The sequence below is a fragment of the Anas platyrhynchos genome, chromosome 22, assembly GCF_047663525.1.
Source record: "Anas platyrhynchos isolate ZD024472 breed Pekin duck chromosome 22, IASCAAS_PekinDuck_T2T, whole genome shotgun sequence".
In the NCBI taxonomy this organism is placed as follows: Eukaryota; Metazoa; Chordata; class Aves; order Anseriformes; family Anatidae; genus Anas; species Anas platyrhynchos.
The window spans coordinates 5,806,932-5,826,367 of NC_092608.1; the positions used below are offsets into that span (position 1 = coordinate 5,806,932).

Genomic DNA, 19,436 nt, shown 5'->3' on the forward strand with positions numbered 1-19,436 from the left:
GTGAGGGGCGGCACGGGGCTGCGGGGGGACGGACGGAGGGCGGGAGGGAGCCGCCGCCGCCTCAGCTCCCACCCGCCCGGGCCCCTCCGGCCGCCGCCGTGACCTTCGGGGGCGGAACGGGGAAGTTGGGGAAGCCGGGGAGGGGGAAGCGGCCCCGGGAGCGGGGCGGGCGCCACACGGGGGGCTCCGCGCACCCCGGAGCCGCCCCCTCAGCGCCGCGCCGTGAGGCGGCCCCGGCCGGGCTCGGCCTCTGCCTATCCCGGGGCCGGCCCGGAGGGGTTCAGGAGCCTTCGTCAGCGTGGAAATATGTCAGAGCGGGCCTCCCGCGGCTTTCCCAGCGTTAAGGCAGCAGCCGTATATTTATTATTATTATTTTATTTTTTTTTAAGTGCATGTGGCGCCGCGCATCGCCTTATATAACTGGCATTTCGGGTCAGAGCAAAGCACTCGCTCGGTTTTTAGGGTTTTCTGTTCGCTCCCTGCCGGTCCCGGCACTGCGGCGGGGTTTTGGAGCCTCCCGGAGCGCCCCGGGGTTTGCTGCAGGTGACAAACGAGCCGAGGGGAGGAAAGGGCCGATGCGGAAAATGGCATCGCTGTAAGGCAGCTTACAACCTAAGGCCCCGTCTGACTTGGGGTGCAGTTGTGGGACTCGTGTTGGGAACAAGATCAGCGTTTGGGAAAATGGTTATTATATAAATCCTGTTTATTTTAGAGAGTGACGTGGGGCCTGGGAGAATGAAATACTGCGAGACGATCGGTTGTTCTTTTGAGCACTAACTCATAGTCTGAACTTTCACAAACTCTGCGATTCAAGCACTGGCTATAATTTTGCGATCCGTAACGAAATACATTTGGCGTACATACGTAGGTAACTCTTGGTAAATTAGAGGTTATATTATGCTTTTTCCTAAGTGTGCATTATCTCGGCAAATAGAGTTTGTGTGCATGTGATTTACCTGAAAGGCTAGAAAAACAACTTGAAAGAATTTAATTATATTATAAATTAGAAAAGCCAGACAGAATCATTTCTAAGGTAATTTTATGTGGCCCAGAACTTCTGTTTGCATTCATGAAGATAGAGTTTAAAAATATCAGTAAATCAATTTGGGAGTTCCTGGATTTTGTTGTTGTACTGTTTTCTAGATGGGGAGTTTTAACTGTTAAGGGCTTTAATGATTTCAGGCTGTCATCTCTTAGTAAAATAAGTGTTTTCTCTCTGTTTCATAAATACAGCCTCCTTCCCAAATCCCACATACACACAGAAAAATAATAATCCCAAACAATATAGATGATAATAGAATAAGAATTATAGATAATAGATCAATTCTACAGATAATTTATTCTTTATTATTCTTATAATTTTATTCTTGTATCATTAAGCAGAAAAACCAAATTCTTAGTATTGTGTTTTGAATTGTTATGATTAAAGCTTCATTAGTTATGTTGTATAAGATGAGTCAACTCACAATATGTGCTTTGTTTATCTTATAATATGTACATACATATTTTGAAACTTTATAGTTCTATTTTTAGGAGATTCCAGTGGATTATTTTTTACCCCCCTTCTTGGTTATTTTAGTTTTTGCAGTAATGTCAAATATTTGCAACTCACGCTGATTTGCTTTTAAAAATATAACATATTCTGCTGAATTGATAGCTGTAGCTGCAGATAAAATTCCAAAATGGTTTCCATTGATAATGATTCTTTTGCAGATTCAAGGGCTGAGGTTTTATGGGAAAATTAAAGGAAGTGGTGATGAGCTATGAATTCAGCAAGATCAGAAAGGTTTTTGTTGTTTGGTTTTGATTTTTTGAAATAATACTAACTATACTATAAAAATGGGGGGAGGAAAATGTGATTTTTACTTCTTGCATATGAAAAAATTGGGAGGAAGTACAACGTAATTGTGCAAACAAATTCCCAGTTTTAACAGACTTTTTGGAGAGTAGCTTCTCAGGAGAGTGAGATTTGAATTTATTAGTTAGATCAATCGATTCCTTTTTTTTTATGAAATTAATTTTGCTCTGTTACAGATTGTACTCATACACTTTCAGAGGAGAAAATAGAACTAAATAAGAACTGCCAAGTTTAAACTGTGAATTAGTGTCCTGTAGAAACACATTTTCCAGAAAAGGAAGCTGACAGTTTAGTACCTTGCAAAAGACTAGACAAGACCTTATTTGAGAAGTACATTATAATTGATTTTTTCAAAACGCGCAGCTATTTAATAACTAGTCTTTGTTCAGTAAAATAAAACTCCTTTGGAGTTTTTAATGCATTTTTTAGGCCTTGTCCTTGAACATTAAGATAGCTAATATTTGACAAATGGTCTTGTTGCTGCAATTTGTTTAATGAACTCTGATAAAGTGATAATTTCACAGCTATTAAAATTTTGCCCAATGAGCTGATGCTTACACCATTGTAAAACTTTTCACATTGCAGTAGGGTTTCTCTTGATTTCTGAATAAATCCTTCCCTGATCCCAGTTCAGACCGTCTTACCATAAGAGGTAAGCCTTACCGAATTTGTCAAGTCGGGATGGCATTTCAGAATCAGCAGCTGACCCAGTCTGGGACAGACACAAGATACAGATGGAAATATCACATTCTGCTTGACCTTGATCTGACCTCTGTTTGCAAGTGATTACTGACACTGGTCCATAATCTCCTTCAGAGCATGTTTAGGATGGCACCTGGCATTCTCCTCTCTATCCCGGTCTCCTCTAACACGTTTGCAGAAGGTGGGACCTTGGTTATGCCTCGGTTGTGTTTCTCAAAACTCCCCTGCTCTTTAGTTGCATGACTTCTTTGCCAGTTTTGGTTGTGTCATCTGCCTTCAAAAAGCATTTTGAAGTATTCCATCTTCCAGGTGTTAGTGTGAATAGTTATTGTTTGAGAGTTTGAAAGTTTTCATAACGTCAGTAAATCTTTGGTTTTTCTTTTAATGTGCAAACCTCTTTTGTTAAATTAAGGAAAATGACAGTTCTTACTAACTTAGTTTTCTGCATTGAATGATTGCTTGTAAAATGTTGTTGCTAAGGTGATGAGTGTATTTGAGATTTGGAAGGAAATTCAGTATGATAAAAGGGTCTTTGGGGAAAAAATACTAAAAACTTGGTTAGTATCAGACTTACTGGAGCTAACCCTTGTTATCTTTGACATGAATACTAAGTGGTTAGAATCCAGCAGCTGCCAGTGCCTAAGAAGATTGTCTTGGTCAACAACTAGCAGAAAAACGATTAACACACTTTCTTGCTTTTGTATTTCCTGAAATTTCAAGTATTTGTTAAGCTTTCTAACTTCTCCCAGGTTGTAGTCAATATCTTTTTGTTCTGCCTATCGAGCTTGGAGGAAAGTTTGTTCAAATCAAATGCATCAGCACAAGTTTTCTTCGTTAATTCCCTTTCTGAGGTTTGGGGTGGGGGGAATAGCCTAGCTTTCACTTTATAGTTAAATTCATAAATCTGTTTACGTGTCAGTGGAATAGGGGGAACTTTTTCCCTTTATCAGCACATTTCTTCCTTCTAAAAGCAACTTTTCACTAGCCAAATATGTTAAAGAAAGGATGGTCATACATAAAAATGTCCAGTGGTTTTATCAGGCTCTAATCTAAGGTGCTGAGTAGGCTCCAAAGCGCGATCAAGCAGTGCTAAGGTAATCTGGATAGTTTCAGTCATGGATTATGTGGCAGATCAAATGTGTGGTCTCGGAGGAGGAAAGATATTGGCATTACACGGGATAAAATGGTGCTCTGCTACGTGCTTGTGTATAACACTTCTTAAACTTTATTTTCCAGAGGGGAGAAGAGGCCAGTGTTTTACTTCTGCACTTATTTATAACCCAGTGGTAGTGCTTCCGTGCTGTGCTGCTCGGCCGTGTTTGTGTCTTAGCAGTGTTCCTTCTAGCACTTCATCTAAGCAACAAACCCCAGTGGCATAATTTCTGCCATTGTCTGGAGTGAATGCCGTGAGTGCCTCTTTAGTATCTTCTCCCTGCAAAGTCAGGCTCTCAAGAGAGGAGGAAAAAGTCTGTAATTTCACTTGACTGAAAGCATGCTGCGTGAGGCAGTTTGAATGGGAGCCTGTCACAAAACCAAGTGGCCTCTTGGAAAACCCGGTTGTGTGTCCTCTTAAAATACTCTGTTGCAGTAGGACAAATCACCTGAATCAGGATCTTGGGTAGCCCCAGTGAATATCTGTGGTAGTACAGTTTTAAAGTCTCAAACTGTTGCTAATAAATTTATTAAAACCTCACTACCATAAATGTCCGTACTGCTGTCGTAATGCTGTGTTTTTTATCAGGCTTGAATGCAAAGTGCAACTTCAGGCTTTTGCTTCAGAGATTTTAAATCAATGCTGCCATAATAAAAGTTACAGTGGATTCACTTTTATCTGTGAGCGTGGCTATGGCTGAAACGGTGCCAAATTGCAGCTGCACAAACGTGAAACGTGAAGATGCAATAAGCAGGTTAAATTCTGTGCATAGTCAAAATTCTTGCAGTTTTTTCTGTTAATGCTTGCACAGGCATTTTCTCTTAGTTCCAAATAATCACCTGCTCTTGGATTGCATAACTACATGTCCTGGTCACAAAAGGCGGGCCTTGGATTGCCATCTGGATGGCATCACAAATGAAAATCATGGTCCAGTGTTGCCGTGCTGATCTTTTTAATTTGTTACATTAATTTCTTAGCTAGAGTTGTTCATGGAATAAAATAGCTTGTGAGAAGATGGTTGAACGTGAACAGGAGTGTGGCTTACAGAAGGTGGTCAAGTTCTGAAAGTTGTACATTGATAGCAAGGAAATCCCTCGATGAGATGACCTTCTTACCAAACCTTATTTCCAGTAGAACTTCCTAGCTAATGGCTGGGAAGAGACAAGGGAGGAAGGAGAAGGTCAGAAAGATCTGGAACAAAACTTCAGAATGAAGTTTGCTTTGATATTTCCAAGTTTAGACTGATTAACAAGAATAATTATATAACTCCAGTTGAAAAGTTGCCTTTGTCATGTCTAGGGAGCTGTATCTCTCCTTGCTGCTTCTATCTGGTGAACCTCTAATACATTTGAGGTCTTGTAACCAGTGGAGATTTTCTCTTATCCTCCATTAAAAGGGGCTTTTTGAATAGGAGACTTGTATTACTTCAAATTTCATTCTTCACTTCTCCAGCAACGCCCCCAGTTTCTGTGATAGCTGTTGCTCTGAGCCTTCCCGAGCAGCAGAGTGAGGTTGGTATGATTCATTCTAGCTTTGCTCCTGCCTACGGGTTTAAGAATAGGAGAAGATAAGACTTCATATCAGAGGTAAAAATAAATTATTGGTGTATATAAAAGAGAATTTAAAAATTCAGCATTAAAATGCATTTATTAAAAACTCCATATTTCAAAGTTGAAGCTTTTGGAAGAATGAAGACTTACCATATTCAGATACTAATTCCTAAGTTGTTTAAAAAAATCAGTGTTTTTTTTTTTTTTTTTTTAGTCAGATTATAGCATATTTATATGAACATTGGGCAACTTGTTTACTTGTATGCTGTAATTGTAAGGTTAGGGAAAGCTGCAAGGTTTGTTTCTTCTCCAGAAGCCTCATGCTATTGTGTATACACTCCCTTTAAAAGTTTCTTAATGTGCAGCTGCTCATGGAAATCCACAGGTGTTGTCAGCGTGGGGCTGTCGCTGTATCATGGTATGTGCTTGTGCTGAAAGCTGGATGAGACACCCCAATTTTCATGCTGCTGGGGACATCCAGTTCTGTCTGCTCACACATGAGAGTGGTGGTGCCACTAGGAAAGCAAAATTCCTTGTAGTAGGAGGAACTTCGGAAAGGGCCAGGAGGTGGTTGGGAATGCAGGGCAAGCACTCAATGCTGATAGTACCAGATCTTCATTACAGCAAGTCGTGCAAGCATCCCATGCACCTTGCGTTACTTCATCCTTGTGTGGTTTTGTCACACAAAAAGCTTATTTAACAACATCCTTTATGGTTGTAACGAGTCAGTATGTTTTTAGCTACCACATTATTTCTGATGAGGGCATATCTCTAATGTAACAAACTTTGAGTGATTTGCTTATTCAAATCAGATTGTAAACTGATCAGTGTTTTCCTTCTTTTCCTCAGTTTAACCACTCTTCCATATGTTATTTTTTCCCCAAAATTAAATAATGAAACACGTCTAGATCCCAGTTACAGCATTTCTGAGCAAATCTGCTAGTGCTCTCTTTAGTTAACCTACAGTGGGAAGAAAAGTAAGGCATCAGACAAGTTTCCAATATTAATCAATGTGTTTTTTTCTATTGATCAGGATTAGCTTTGGAACTGGGGGTGGCCTGGGAGAAAAGCTTAGTATTCCATTGCTTTTCCTTGTTTTTAAGGAAACTGATTTTCAAGATAATTTAAAATGTAGTTATGTTACAAAGTTTCTATTAAAATATTACTTCCCTTGCACGAATATTGTTAGGATTTTCCAACACTTTCTTAAAATATTCTGTTCTGAGTCACAGAAACTGTTGAACTGCTTCTGGGGAGAAGATGTGGAGAAAAAATGGGGAGTTCTGTTTTAGGAAAGAACTTTGAATTAAACAGATTTAGAGACTGTGTTCAAGTACAGGAAGTGGATGAATTCCTGCAGGGTGGGAGAATAGGCACTGTTTTCCAGAAACAAGTGGTTTTCTTTTTTGTTCTCGTAAGTGCCTTACATTGTGTGCGTTTTGGATCTGTCCCGTTGCTTCTGGGAGCAGGCTTTGGTTATTCTCTTACCCTCAATGAGTTCCTGCCTTGCCCATGGCAGTGTTTGGGTTTGTTGTCTCACTTAAACCGATGCGACTTGATTCGTGTGAACAAGCCTTTCTTGACTTCCTTTGCGTTGTCTCATGTGAAGTCAAGGCTTTACCAGGCACTTACTCTTTCACTTCGCTTGTTGCCTTACAATTGGAAACTTTAGGTTTTAGGGGAGATACAAGCTCCTCAATGACTGACTTTCAGTTTGTCCTTCTTGAATCGTGTCCTCATGTAGTAAAGGCTCCAAGTTCTCCTTATAATGGGAACCTTCCCTATCTCTTAATCACTTTTACTGCTTTTCTCTAGCTGCTTTATTTTTCCGCTTCATTTTTTTAATCTGTTTGAACAATACTATTAATATTATTTCTGTATCATTAATAGTACTAAACTTTAGTGGTTGTTCTTTTATGCAAAATAACTGAATTGTAATATTTTACTTGAATTGTTTATGGGAACCTCTTACTCTGAGGACATGTCTACAGATGCCCTGTATAATTTATTATGAAGTGGCAAGCAGGCACGTTTCGCATAACTCCAAGTATGTCCATACAAAGTTTTGATAACTGGTTTATTTGTGGGAATAGATATGACTCCATTTGTACATGTGTGTGGCTGAGACCTGTCTTCTTTAAGCATGATAACTCCTTACTTTGTAAGGCAATTTCTGTTTGTAAAGCCTCTATGAAAATTCTCATGTCACTATTATAAAAATGCAAAATATCAAAATTATCTTCTGTTCCACTTAATGCATTTTTCAAAAGTACAAGAAAGAAACAGTTATTGTCAGACCAGAGTGTACTTAATTTTTTTTAGTCTGTCAAACCTTCAAATTTATTTTGTCATTCTTGCCAAGAGCCTTGCATAGATTGACAGGAACGACTTCGTGGTGGAGAATTCTCACTGGCCTCCCCTCACTGTGTGAAGTTCCTCAGTGAAATGTAGCTGTCTTTAAGTTTTTACTTGGTTTTAACAGTTATTGAAATAAAACTTACTGATGATTCCACACTTCTATCTAAGAAATCGAGTGTTGCCTGAACATCAGATATTCACTAGCATATATTTACTTTTTCCCCTGGACTAAGCAAGTGTGTTATTTATTTGTATCACCAGTGTGTTTGTTGCTTAGCATGAAACCTTCAGAAAGATTTAAGAGCTTACTAGACTTGCTGTTGAGAGTTAATTTTGTTGTCACACTTCCTATTGGAGTTCTGCAAGAGCATTTTTGACTATGATTAATGCCCCAGAACTTCAAAGAGGCAGTATTATTAATGTGGTGGTTGGCATGAAGTTACTCTAGTGAGACTATTACAATAGCTGAAAATCTATCTTCTTGATTATTATTACTGCAAAATGATGTGGAAATGGGTCGTCAGCTATACATCTATTCTGACCTGTGTTGATAGCCAGACTCCTTACTTGCTAGAATCTAGCCAAATCTGAACCTGGTTTAATTTGGCAGTCTGTAAGAAAAATCCGTTGTTAAATGGGAAAGGGCTAGTGTTTCTGTAAGTGCCTTGATTCGTGTAAATTATGGTAGATTTTCTCTCCTATTATCACTGGTCAAAGCCAGGTACAGTGCAAGCTTCCTTTTACTGTTGCCAGTAAAATCAAACACTTCACTGGGTAGTAAGCTCCAGTGTAAAGCAGCTCAGCAGCAGTGACAGCTGAGCTCTCTGTAGCTCAGTTTGTATCAGAATCTTAAAATACCCACCTTTGCCTTCGAGTCAGCCTCCTAAAAGTAAACGTGCACCATACGGGTGCCAAATGTTAGAATCGTCTTGGGCTTTTACCGAGGAGTAGGTCACACTGAGTTTTAGCTGGCTGAGTAAAAAATTGACTTCCTGCGGTGTTCTATTTCAAGTGACAAGTAAAGAGCAAAGAGCCCAGCTTTCAGATCTTATGGACCCTTGTCAGGGATTGCAAAAGCAAAGTGGACTTTGTGCTGGAACTTCGTTTGTAGCTACCAAATCCTTAACTGTTCAGTGTCAGCCTCGAGTCTCTCCGCTCTTTTCTTCTGTTTTCTTGAGTGAAAATGTCCAAGTTACTTTTCAGTGAGGTTTTATTTTTGCATTCTACTTCAATTTTCATTTTATTTTATGAAAAAAATGTGTGGAAACTTTCTGCATTTTTCATGTCTAGTTTCATCAAAAGAGGTTAATCTTGAATGTAGCAGTTAACTGAGCAGAAGACAAATACACTTGTCCTCCGACTGGGGCTTGTTTCCACATCATTTGAGAAGTGGAAGAAGTTGTCATTCACTGTAGTGCCCTTATGAGCCTATCGACCTTTCTTCAATTCATAAATTAGGCAGAATCCAGTTTGCTGTCGTCTGACTTGGGGCAAACTGTACATTTAGTAACTTCTTGTCAGCTCTATTACCCCAAGTGCCAACTGTTGTCCCGTTGCATTGTGCTCTACAACTCCAAAAGCACAGGTTGGGCAACTGGAGCACTGCAGGTAGAGTTCCTCTGGAGATACAGGTCAGTATGCCCCCTCTTCAGAGAGAAGACTGAAAAGCATTTCTCTAGGGGGAAAAAAAAACGGGCTGCAGCTGAACTGAGTGAAGCACCTTGGTTCACAGAAAAAGCTAAGCAAATCCATCACAACTTCTCAACAGATATTAACGATTCAGAGACTTGGTTGAACATTATATTAATGAATTTCCATAATGTTTATCCTTGTCCTTAGTCTGCTTTTGCATATTAGAAAGGACCTGTGGTGATAATCTGCCATATGACCTTGGAATGTCACTCTGAAGTTGGAAGGAGATGAGACTTTCCAAATTTAACAGATGCAGAGAAGCAGTTTTCATGCCTGCAAACGCGTCCTGACAGTAGCTGCCCATGAGCAGTTAAAGATGTTCCTTCTGAGGCTGGAAGCCCAGATCGTAAAATGCTATCATGTTTTTAATGAGGGCTAATGGACACAAGCTATGTACTTACAGTAACAGGTAGCTGGTAATTTCATTTCTTGTTATCTCTACTTAATTTGTCAGTAATGTTTTTTCCTACCTCACACAAATGAAGGCATGTTGTTGGGCATCAGTTGTTCTCATTTCAGTTACATGGTAACGTTCTTACACAGTGCCTGAGCAAAAAGCTCAGGGCAATTAAGTGCTATGCTTCCAGTAAGGAGTAGCCTCTAAAACTGTTACAGGCCAAAGATATTTATTGTTTAGGACGAGCTTGCATTGCATGCCAGGGCTGATGGCTTGGTGCTTCAGAGGTAAGAGAGGGCGATAAGGGACTGTGCGCACTATGGAAAATACTACAGAGTAAATCTTTGAGATTAAGTTTCTCTTTAGAAATTCAAGATACAACTTTATTGCAAATCTATTGGATTGCTGCTGATAACAACAACAAAAAAGCAAAAACATCTGCTGTATGTGTTGTGGTTTTTTCCCTCCTCTTCAAGTTGTGTTGAAGAAGAAAATGGTAAAGTACAAGAAGGAAAACTGGAAATGTATGGCTAAGAGGGGGATGAAGTACTTCATAAAAGAGAGGAGCCCGACTTTACTGAACTCTTTACTACTGTGGAGACAAGCATCTGACTAAAGACATGTATGGTGAACAGAGGGCTTTAGTAAAAAAGAGTAACACGATGGATTTCAGTGAAAGTAAATAAAAATGTTGTAAATAAAACCTTTTAGCAATTCTAAGGGGGTTAATTTTATACATGGGAGACTTAATCTGGTGGTAGCAGCACTGTCGGCGCCCTACATCTGTGAGAGGCTTTGCTCTTCTTTCCTCGGCGTTGGAGAGACTCCTGTTACAGTAATCCCCGTGCCCCGCCGGGCACAAAGGCCGTCCTGTTTCCTGGGAATCGTAGCCCTCGTACAGCTGTGTTCAAGTGAAGCTTTAGCCCATGTTTGGACACAAACGTTTGGACAAACTCCTGTGCATTTTTGTCCTTAAAGGCGATTGCAGCTTTTCTCTGACCTTTCAAGAGTTCTGCTTGGGGTGGTGGAACAAAAACGCTCTCTGCAGCAGATCACCGCCTTCATTTGTGGTGTGTGAGGGGTGTTAGCCCACAGGCAGACCCAAAAAGCTAAGCAGTCCTGTGGTTTTTAAAAAGTGACTTACCAGTGTGATGACTGCTGCATTTGAACGTACTTGGTTTGTCAAACAGCAGAATAAAATGGCAGAGAAAGTCTGAAGTAGTTACTTCTAAAGATAACCTAGCCTAAAAGAAACAAATAAATACTGTTAACCTGACCCCCTCAAAAGTTAGCAAAGAGAATAGTACAATGACAGATCTATGGGTTGGTTATTACAGATAAAGACAGACTGATTTAACTGTGTTTGTTTAACTGTTCTGGTACAACTACTTGTGTGAGCTCTTGCATTTCTATTATCTTGCAAAGGCTGCTGTCGAAATGCATGCTGCTACTTAATCATCTGCATGTGGCTTTGTTGCAGGGTCAGACAAATGTTTCCTGGAGAGCTGTAGTGAGTGTAGGAGTACCATCCTCTGGATTCAAGGAAAAGCTCGTGTTCATGAAAGTGCAGGTTCACATTTTGAATAGTTTTCTATGTTTAAATAAAAATAAAGATGCCGTTTGTAACTGAGTTCTTCATAAGACACTGGCTAAATATAGAGAACACCAGTTACTTTTGGAAACTCTGTTTAAGGGTTCCGTGTGTCAGCTGTCATTTTTATTACTTCTTTTAGCTATAATACTTAACATTAGCTAAATGAAAGCTAATGGAATACAACCAGACACGAGTGCTCATCGTGTTTTTGGTAACAGGTTGGCCGTGTCAGCGGTGGCTGCGTAGAGGAACTTGCTGGGACTGGTGGGAGGCTGTGTTATTAGGGAGGGGAGGAGGTAGGAGTGCACAACTCTGAGGAGCGATTGAGAAATTGTAGAGCAGGTCTGACACCGCATACTTGTGTTCTCTGTCTGCTGGTTTAGTTTTGTAAGTGTCTGCATCGAGGTAGAAATAACATCTTTGTCTACTAAGATAAAAGCTGTAGGTTTAATTATTTACGCTTAATTGTTTCAGTGCAGCTCTTGTGTGGGTTAAACTTGCATAGAATTAAACCCTGTGGATGTTTGTTTGCCCTGCTTCATAGTTGTTAGATGACATTCTGTAGCATTTAAGTCATTATGGGTGAGTAAGTCTTAGCCTGTAAACTTAATGCTTCCTATGATTTATACTCAGGTTAGTCAGAGAAAGCATAACACATTAAGGATTTCAGCGAGGTGCTGTGAATGGAGATGGCATGCTATGCAAACATGTATGTATTACTTCTTGCTCCTCTTTCTATTACAGGGGTAGTGGTACATGATTCAATTCACAAAATGTGAAGTATGTGAGGAAGACTGTAGGCAATTCCTACTTCCATTTTTGTGGCGTGGTATAATACCATATGTTTCAGATGGGCTTTCTCCTCGTAGGGCTCTTCAAATGCATTTATCTGTTTAATCTGAGTGTTGTGAATAGCTTCAGCTAAGCTTTTCTGAGATTATGAAGAGCTTCATGTAATGACAACATTTCCTTTTGCTTCTTTTAAGTCATTTTGTCTTTTTTTTTATATTGGCGTGGTATACCCTACTGTGCTAACATTTGTCTGGTACTGATGATTATAATTGAAGAAGTTTGTGGTGAGATACAGTAACTTGATCTTAAGTGTTAATTAATCTTAACTTAATGATCTTATGTGTTCATTAACATGAAGACTTGGCCAAATGTTTGCAGAAATTGGTGTTTTAAATAGCCCCAGCTCAGAATTTTCTTAAGCTTTCCATGGCAACAAGTTTATCCATTAGGCAAATATGTTAGTGGTCTTTGTGAATGCATTGCTCCATTTCTTTTCTGCAAAGTGGATATTTAGTGCATAGTACAAACATTTTACTACAGAAATACATGCATCAGCAGCTGTATTCAGATGTATTGAACTAACTTCCCAAGGTGAGAGTGTTATGGTAATACTTACTATCTAGTTGGATGATGCACTAATTAAAATGCTCCTCTTTCTGCATATGTGAAGTGATGGTTGATGTGTAGTAATGTGTTTATTTCATAGGACAAGTTGTTTTCTTAATGATGGCGGTGGTTTCAGTGAGGCAGCTTGATTCTAGCAGTTACTGTAAGTTTTATCTTCCATGCTTATGCTGTCACACTCTCCCACTGCTACCTCGTAAACTTGAATGTGTGTTTTCAAGGAAGATGAGATGCAAGTTGAGGTGGAAAAAGAGCATGGAAGAACCCTTGCTTTGCATCAGGAATAAAAGCATATTCAGGAAGCATCCATTTATTGCTGCTGTTTGTGGTCTTCAGGCAGGTCATTGAGTTCCAAATTAGAGCAAAAATGACTACAACAATGGGGCATGCAGTTTCTCTTCAGAGCCCTCGTTTCTATACCTCCTGGCAGCTGAGCTGCTTCCTGGAGACCCTCCGTATCCTTTGGAGGAGCCTGTTGCTGCACAAACCTGCATGTGCCCCACTTGCCTCTCCTCCCAGCCTGTACCGAAGGGATGTGGAGAGCTGAACGAAGACAAATGATGCTGTGAGTAGTCAGCCCCTGGCATTGAATTGCAGGGAGATTGCAAGCAGTTGGAGCACAGTGCCCTGCTGAGTCTTTGTCCTGCAAGCAGTGGTGGGTTGTGCTGGGCACCAGGCTAAGCATCTGCTTCTGTAGTACAGGCCTGGGGCTGTGGGTGTAGACCTTCTTCAAGATTTTTCCAGGTATTTTCTGTATATATAGTTCTGTGTGTTATCCCTCTTCTGAAATAATTGGGTATGTTAGGATTGGGCAGACTGAGAACACAGAAGTAAGGTCTCAGAGCTCTCTATTATTCTCTTGATTCTCAGGGGTCAATTTAAAATTGCACCTTACAATGATGTATTTTATGCAGTAAAATAGACATCAGCTGCTTCACGGGGTTTCATTTGTTTAACAGTACCTAAAATAATGTCCATACAAACTAGTATTGCAAAAAAAAAAAAAAAAGAAACCACCTGCTAATTATTAATAATAATGGATCAAGGAAAATGGGGTCATTGTGACATCTAAATGTGACTTTTTTTTGCATGTTTTCATACATACTTGACAGCACTGTTGAAATAGGCCTCTTAATGGTACTATGTAGCCATTCAGAATTAATTGATGTCCATTTTAGATGCTTCTGTTTCGGGAATTAAGCTGTGCTTTTTATGTCTTGAGTATCATCCTTAGAATTGCTTGGATATGAACAAAAATGTGCTGCTTTTGTATCCTTTTAACTTTTTTTTCAATATTCAATTTTAGAAATAGTTGGTATTGTTAATGGAAAAAACAGTTGATATTGTGAGACTTGGTCTGTGTTTTTGAATCAAGAGATGGGTACCTTCCTGCCTAGGGTATAATTCTGTTAGAGCATGCTGGAATGGATTTTGTGCGCGCACCAAAGCAGCAGGATGCATCTCTAGCCAAACTGGAGAATACCCCTGGTATAGCATATCTTACACTAAAAATGAAAATATTTTTTTCAGTCATGACTCATCTTAATTCAGTACAGAAAGAATCTACCACCAAAGCTGCTGTATGGCAGCATTTGAATATGGGAGCCTTGGGACTTGGGAGGTGTCTGTCAGCCTCTGCATTCTCTTGGCTTCTGTAGTAATTGCTCTTTCAGTACAAGAACATTTTTCCCCAAAGCTTGCTGTTTTGTTTCATGTTAAGTTGGAAGCTTTAGAGTTCAAAAGATGTTCCCTCTGCAGGTAGTTAGGTGCGTGGTCAGAAGTTCCCTTCAGAGTTTTTCAGCTATGCTTGCTTGAGTCAAGTTTCAGAAAGGAACTGTGGTCTGTTGTTGTGCTAACAGTAATGGTACGTGAGAGAGAATGGAAGTTAATGTCATAACATGTAAGTAACCTGACTTTAATAAAGGAGAAGTGTTGAGGTTCGTTCTTTCAAGGTTGGCATCTTTCCTTTTCCTGGCTTAATGCTGCCCTGCTCTGTAACTGATCACTGCTGTTTTCACTTTCTCTTCCTTTTTCTCCAAGAATTCAAATGACTTAGTGGAATAACCTCACCTGTACCAAGTTACATAAAACTTTGGGCACCATTTAAAATGGTTTAGTTACTGTATGTTATGAGATGGTGTGTGTGCATTTATTTGAATTTTATGACCACTTTCTGCTATCGTTTTGAATACGGCTTTTTTTGTGTGTAAAAGACATTCACTTTTGCTAGCCTGTCTTCCAGAACAACTAGCCAGATTTTACACATTCCTGGGAGTGTAAGTAATTCCCTTTGAAAAGCACAACATGTCTCCCAGCATTCTGGATATAGGAATAGAGGAATTCTGGTGTGCAACTTTCCCCAATTAAAAATCAAGTTGCATCAGCATTTTGGAAGTCATTAATCAGAATAATGCGGAAGTGGTTACACAGTTGTGGTTTCTGCTGAATTTTCTGTAAGGACTGTTTAGCTTGTATATATGCTCAATCTTTATTTCATATTCTCCAATACCAAAATAGTTGGTACTTTAAATAGGAGGAAAAAATCAGAAGTTGGTGTACAGAATAGCAGTAACTACTGAATGAGGCTGGTGCAAGCTATCGCTAATCTGAACCAGTCCCAAAAGGATTAGCTAGCATGTTTATGCTAGCAGATTGTAATTCACATCATGAAACCGTGTGGCAATCGCTGTCAGTGTGACACATGCAAATTTGTCTCCTTTCATATTTCTTGTAAGTGATCAAAATCCCTGTTGGTGATCAGATGCAAGATTCTCCTTCCTGCTTTATGGTGTTAGCTGTGAACGTGTTTGGTGCTGCACTTAAAACTTATTAAAGATAATAGCATCTTGTACAGTTTTGCAATACTTAATGATAGGATGCAGCTCCATGTGTATGGAAAGACTGTTTAACTTTTTCCCTCCTGGCATCTGAGCGTGCTTATTCTGTCTCAGCAGCAGTTGCTCAGTTGTTGTACAGTCCCGTTAGTGTTTTGGTTAACAGCAAAAATACAAGTGCAGGTGCTGTGGGTTGTTTTGAGATGTCTTGGTCTGATCAATAGAAGTAAGTATAGGCAAATGGAGATTACTACTCCTCTTTAAATTGTTATCCTCTGAACTCCTCTGAGATAAGTGGCACTATGTGATCGGAATAGGCCCGTTGTCTGGATGTAGGCAGTAGCTTGAGATCTGTGCCTCTTGCAGTGTTCGTACTAGATGTTGTATGGGTGCTGTAAGAGTGTAAAGGCAGGTAATGCTTTTGGTGACCTGTCTGCAACATGCATAAATGAAGGAAAGGGGAGAAGAACCCATGTTTAAAAACTAAGTGGCAAGACAGAAATTCCTGCATTCTTCTTCTGGTCTTTGTCACTGTAGGCAGGAAGCTGTTTTTCCATCTGTTTCTTTCATTCAGTCTCCTTTGCATCTTTCTTTTGCAATTCTTGTAATGCACATACACATATATTAAGTTCTGCCCTTCATTTATTCTTTTGTCATTGTTTCCATTTCACTTTCCCTGTGTTTCATTCCTGTATCTTTCTTGTTTAGACCAAGTGGAGGATCCAGCTGGCAGTAGCAGCCATGTAGGACCCTTCAGGAACCTGATGGTAAGTGCACGTGTGTACTTATGCTCAGGCTTCCACCAGGTTCTGTGCTGTGAGAAAGTTTTTTCCCCTCCTGCAGGCTTCTCTTAGTTCCTGACATCTGAAACTGTAAGAAAACTGTGGGACAAACCTTGGGTTGCTTCCTCAGTGATACCCTTTGTATCAGAGTTGCAGGTAGTGTTTTTCTTTGGGACTATGCAGGAAGAGAATGGTACAAATCTTTCAGGTATGCATGAATTTCAAAAGCACTTTGAGAACTCATGAAGGAAAGCCTGTCAAAAGCTAGTTGGTGCCTTCAAAAATTCCTGAGCTCTAGAGAGGTGAAAGCTGGGAGAGTATACCAAGAAAGCATCACTTTACTGTTCATCTGTTCTTACATGCCCTTCCTGAACATCTGCAATGGAATATTGTTAGGTTTAGGACCATGAGGCGGATGCGTCTTGGACAGTCTTTGCCATGCTTGAGTAGGGTGGACTGTTTTTTCTTGGCCTTTATAAAGGAAACTGCAACCTGAAAATGAATGAATGTGAGTGAAAGCTGATAAAAGGAAAATATCAAAAATCACTTGGTATCCCTTTGTGTCAAACTGAACCACCACATCTAAAATTACGTGTGTATGCAAGCAGTTTTGCTTGCTATTCTGAGTAAGGTGCTAGATAAAACTTCTCAAGTGTGTTTATGCTTAAAGGGCGATAACTTACAAAATTTCCGATGTATCAGTGAGCAGGTTGCTTAATTTTTTTTTTCTCCTGAAGAGTGTGTCACCTAAATAACTCAATTTTGGTTACAAATCATGCTAGCGACTTCCTAGATTATAATTGGATTTGAAGTGCATAAATTTTGTATTCTGTAAATGGACAACACTTTGGAAAACCTGTGCTTGCTTTAGTACTTGAGTGACTTGTGTTGTTGCTTTTACATATCTTACCTCACATTTGATAGAGCTCCCTTCATTTCTAATCTTGCTGTGAGAAAGAATCGGGTCTTGGTTTGAATGCTCTTAGAGTAACCTGTCATTATGCTGAAATTCAATGCTGCTTTAGAATTAAATGTAGAATTGTCCAGTGACTTCATCTGCAAAGCATCATCCAGTGCTGCACCACTGTGTAGAACTTTGTCTCTAACTGGCCAAGTTTGGCGTAGGTGAGTCTTTTCCTTCTTGTTTCCATCCACACCTGTAAAGGTGGGAGATGCATCTAGAATGTTGTCAGTGAAGTCAAAATCACTGATGTTAATCTTCAGCTGATAAGCAGTCGGCAAAAATGTTAATAGTTCTTAAAGGGTTCTAACAACTAAATCTGTGTTTTGTTGCATGGCTCCTAAGGTGTGCTGCGATGCAGTTTTGACTCCCTAGGAATGTACCGAAACTTTATACATAGATCTTTTACCTATTGATAGAATGTTTATTGATTTGTGTTACTGTACAGCTCAAGAGCAGTTTTGGATGGCTTGGCAGATATTTCTGGGAACTTACTTGAAATTTTTCTCACTCAGGTCTTGGTACTGGTTGTTGCAAGCAGTAGAGTTGCTGGTAGTACTGAATTCTGTCAAACTGAAGTTTCAGTAACTTGTCAGATGAAGATGTGCTTAAACTCCCTGTGCCTTTGAACACTATTGACAACTTAGAAGTGTTTGGTATTGAAGCCTTATATTGTATTGTCGGGTAAACCAGAGTTTGCTCGTTGCCTGTGGTTTTAACACAGGCTGTTTGGATATTTGAGAATATTACAGGATAATTGCTAGTTCAGTTTAGGAAGAGTGCATGTGTATTTTTTTGCAAAGATAACAAAAGTGCCTTCTTTGTGACCATACTATCAGTTTGTCAGACTGAAAAATTTTAAATTGGGTAAAGAGAGGGAAAAGGAAGGATAATTACGCATACGAAACTGAAAAACCCTGTGGAATTTGGGGAGAAGTGAAACTTGATCTCCTTGAGAGGAAATACAGGTAATTATTTGGATGGTGTGGAATGTTCAAATAAAAGCAAGCATTTTAAAGTTGACCTATCTTCGATCTGTTCTATATGAGAGGGTGCATACTTCAAAAAATTGAGTTTGAATAGAGAGCAATGTGATTTCTTTTAAGGGTGTTTCAAGTTCTTGGCCTATGATGTGAAAAATATTTCAAGGAAAAAAAAAGGAGGAACTTATTGACAGGATTATGAGTAGAAGAATGTGCTTTTAAATAAGAGACGGATTTAGGGCTATGATTCACACTTCTAACTAGAGAAGAAGGGTCAGTGTGTTGGAGTAGTAGTTTGTGCGTTAGAGGGAGCGAAGGAGAAATTTGGATTGCAGCTTCTGGAGAGTTCTCGTTCCTAAGAGGTGGGTGTGTGGAAGTGTGAAGTTTCAGATGAGTGGTGTTTCAACCATGTGGTTATATGTAAAATGAGTTCTGCATGGAGAAATAAGGTCACTGCAATGAATTGAGTTAGAATATCTTAACGTTTCTTTTGTTATTACAATCCTTGCCATCAGTTCCAAATGTTACAGGACTGCATCTTTAAGAGCCAGGATAAAAAAGTAACATTATAACTTCGGTGCATTGGTTATTGAAGTTTTGAATGCCTTCACATCTTTCATCAGTGATTAGGTCTTTTTTTTTAATATACCTTTTTGCCCTAATCTTCATAGTGTTCATTATCGTGTGCAATTCTTATGTGCTGCTTAATTTTGCTAACAGAAATCATTAGCAAACTTGTTTGTGTCAGTGGACATGATGATAAACCTTTATAGTTCACTGTTACCCAGTTCCGTCTAATTTGGTTTTGCTGCTTTTCCATGTTGGTCAACATCGTACTGCTTTTAGTCTTCTCGTAGTATTTAAACTTCATTGCATTTATTTTAACTCTCCTCCACAGCATTGTTCAGAATGGTCATGCTAGTATAGAAGTCTCTTTGAGCTTCTGTAAGGTCTTCCAATTAACACTGGGGATTAGTATTACCTGAAGAAACTTCGAAGTTTCCATAGACTTGTATGAACCACAGTAATTTAACTGATTTGAAGGTAGTGAATAATTGTACGATGTGGGCTGTTTAACTCTGGGGACGATAAATTTCTGTTATAGTCTGTTTGCTTTGTAAGTGAGCAAAGTATTTTGGAGTCTTAGTTTTTTTTG

At 39.5% G+C, this 19,436-nt stretch overlaps 1 protein-coding gene and 1 long non-coding RNA gene across 11 annotated transcripts in view; both read left to right on the plus strand.

Moving 5' to 3' along the window:
• PRDM2 (PR/SET domain 2) overlaps nucleotides 1–19,436 on the plus strand; it is a 70,961-nt gene that overhangs the window by 27,968 nt on the left and 23,557 nt on the right. Inside the window, exons 1-2 of one of the 10 annotated variants that reach the window (XM_072026952.1) lie at nucleotides 12,848–12,865; nucleotides 16,263–16,321. The exons of 8 other annotated variants lie outside the window; for them this stretch is intronic. The gene's annotated coding sequence lies outside the window, so the exon portion shown is untranslated. Of the gene's footprint in view, nucleotides 1–12,847; nucleotides 12,866–16,262; nucleotides 16,322–19,436 lie in introns of those variants that run through there. One more of the 10 variants, XM_013101233.4, reaches the window with a different exon arrangement.
• Nucleotides 15–12,014, plus strand: LOC139999290 (uncharacterized). Its single transcript, XR_011804687.1, has 2 exons — nucleotides 15–11,280; nucleotides 11,938–12,014. It is a non-coding gene; the product is annotated as an uncharacterized lncRNA (long non-coding RNA).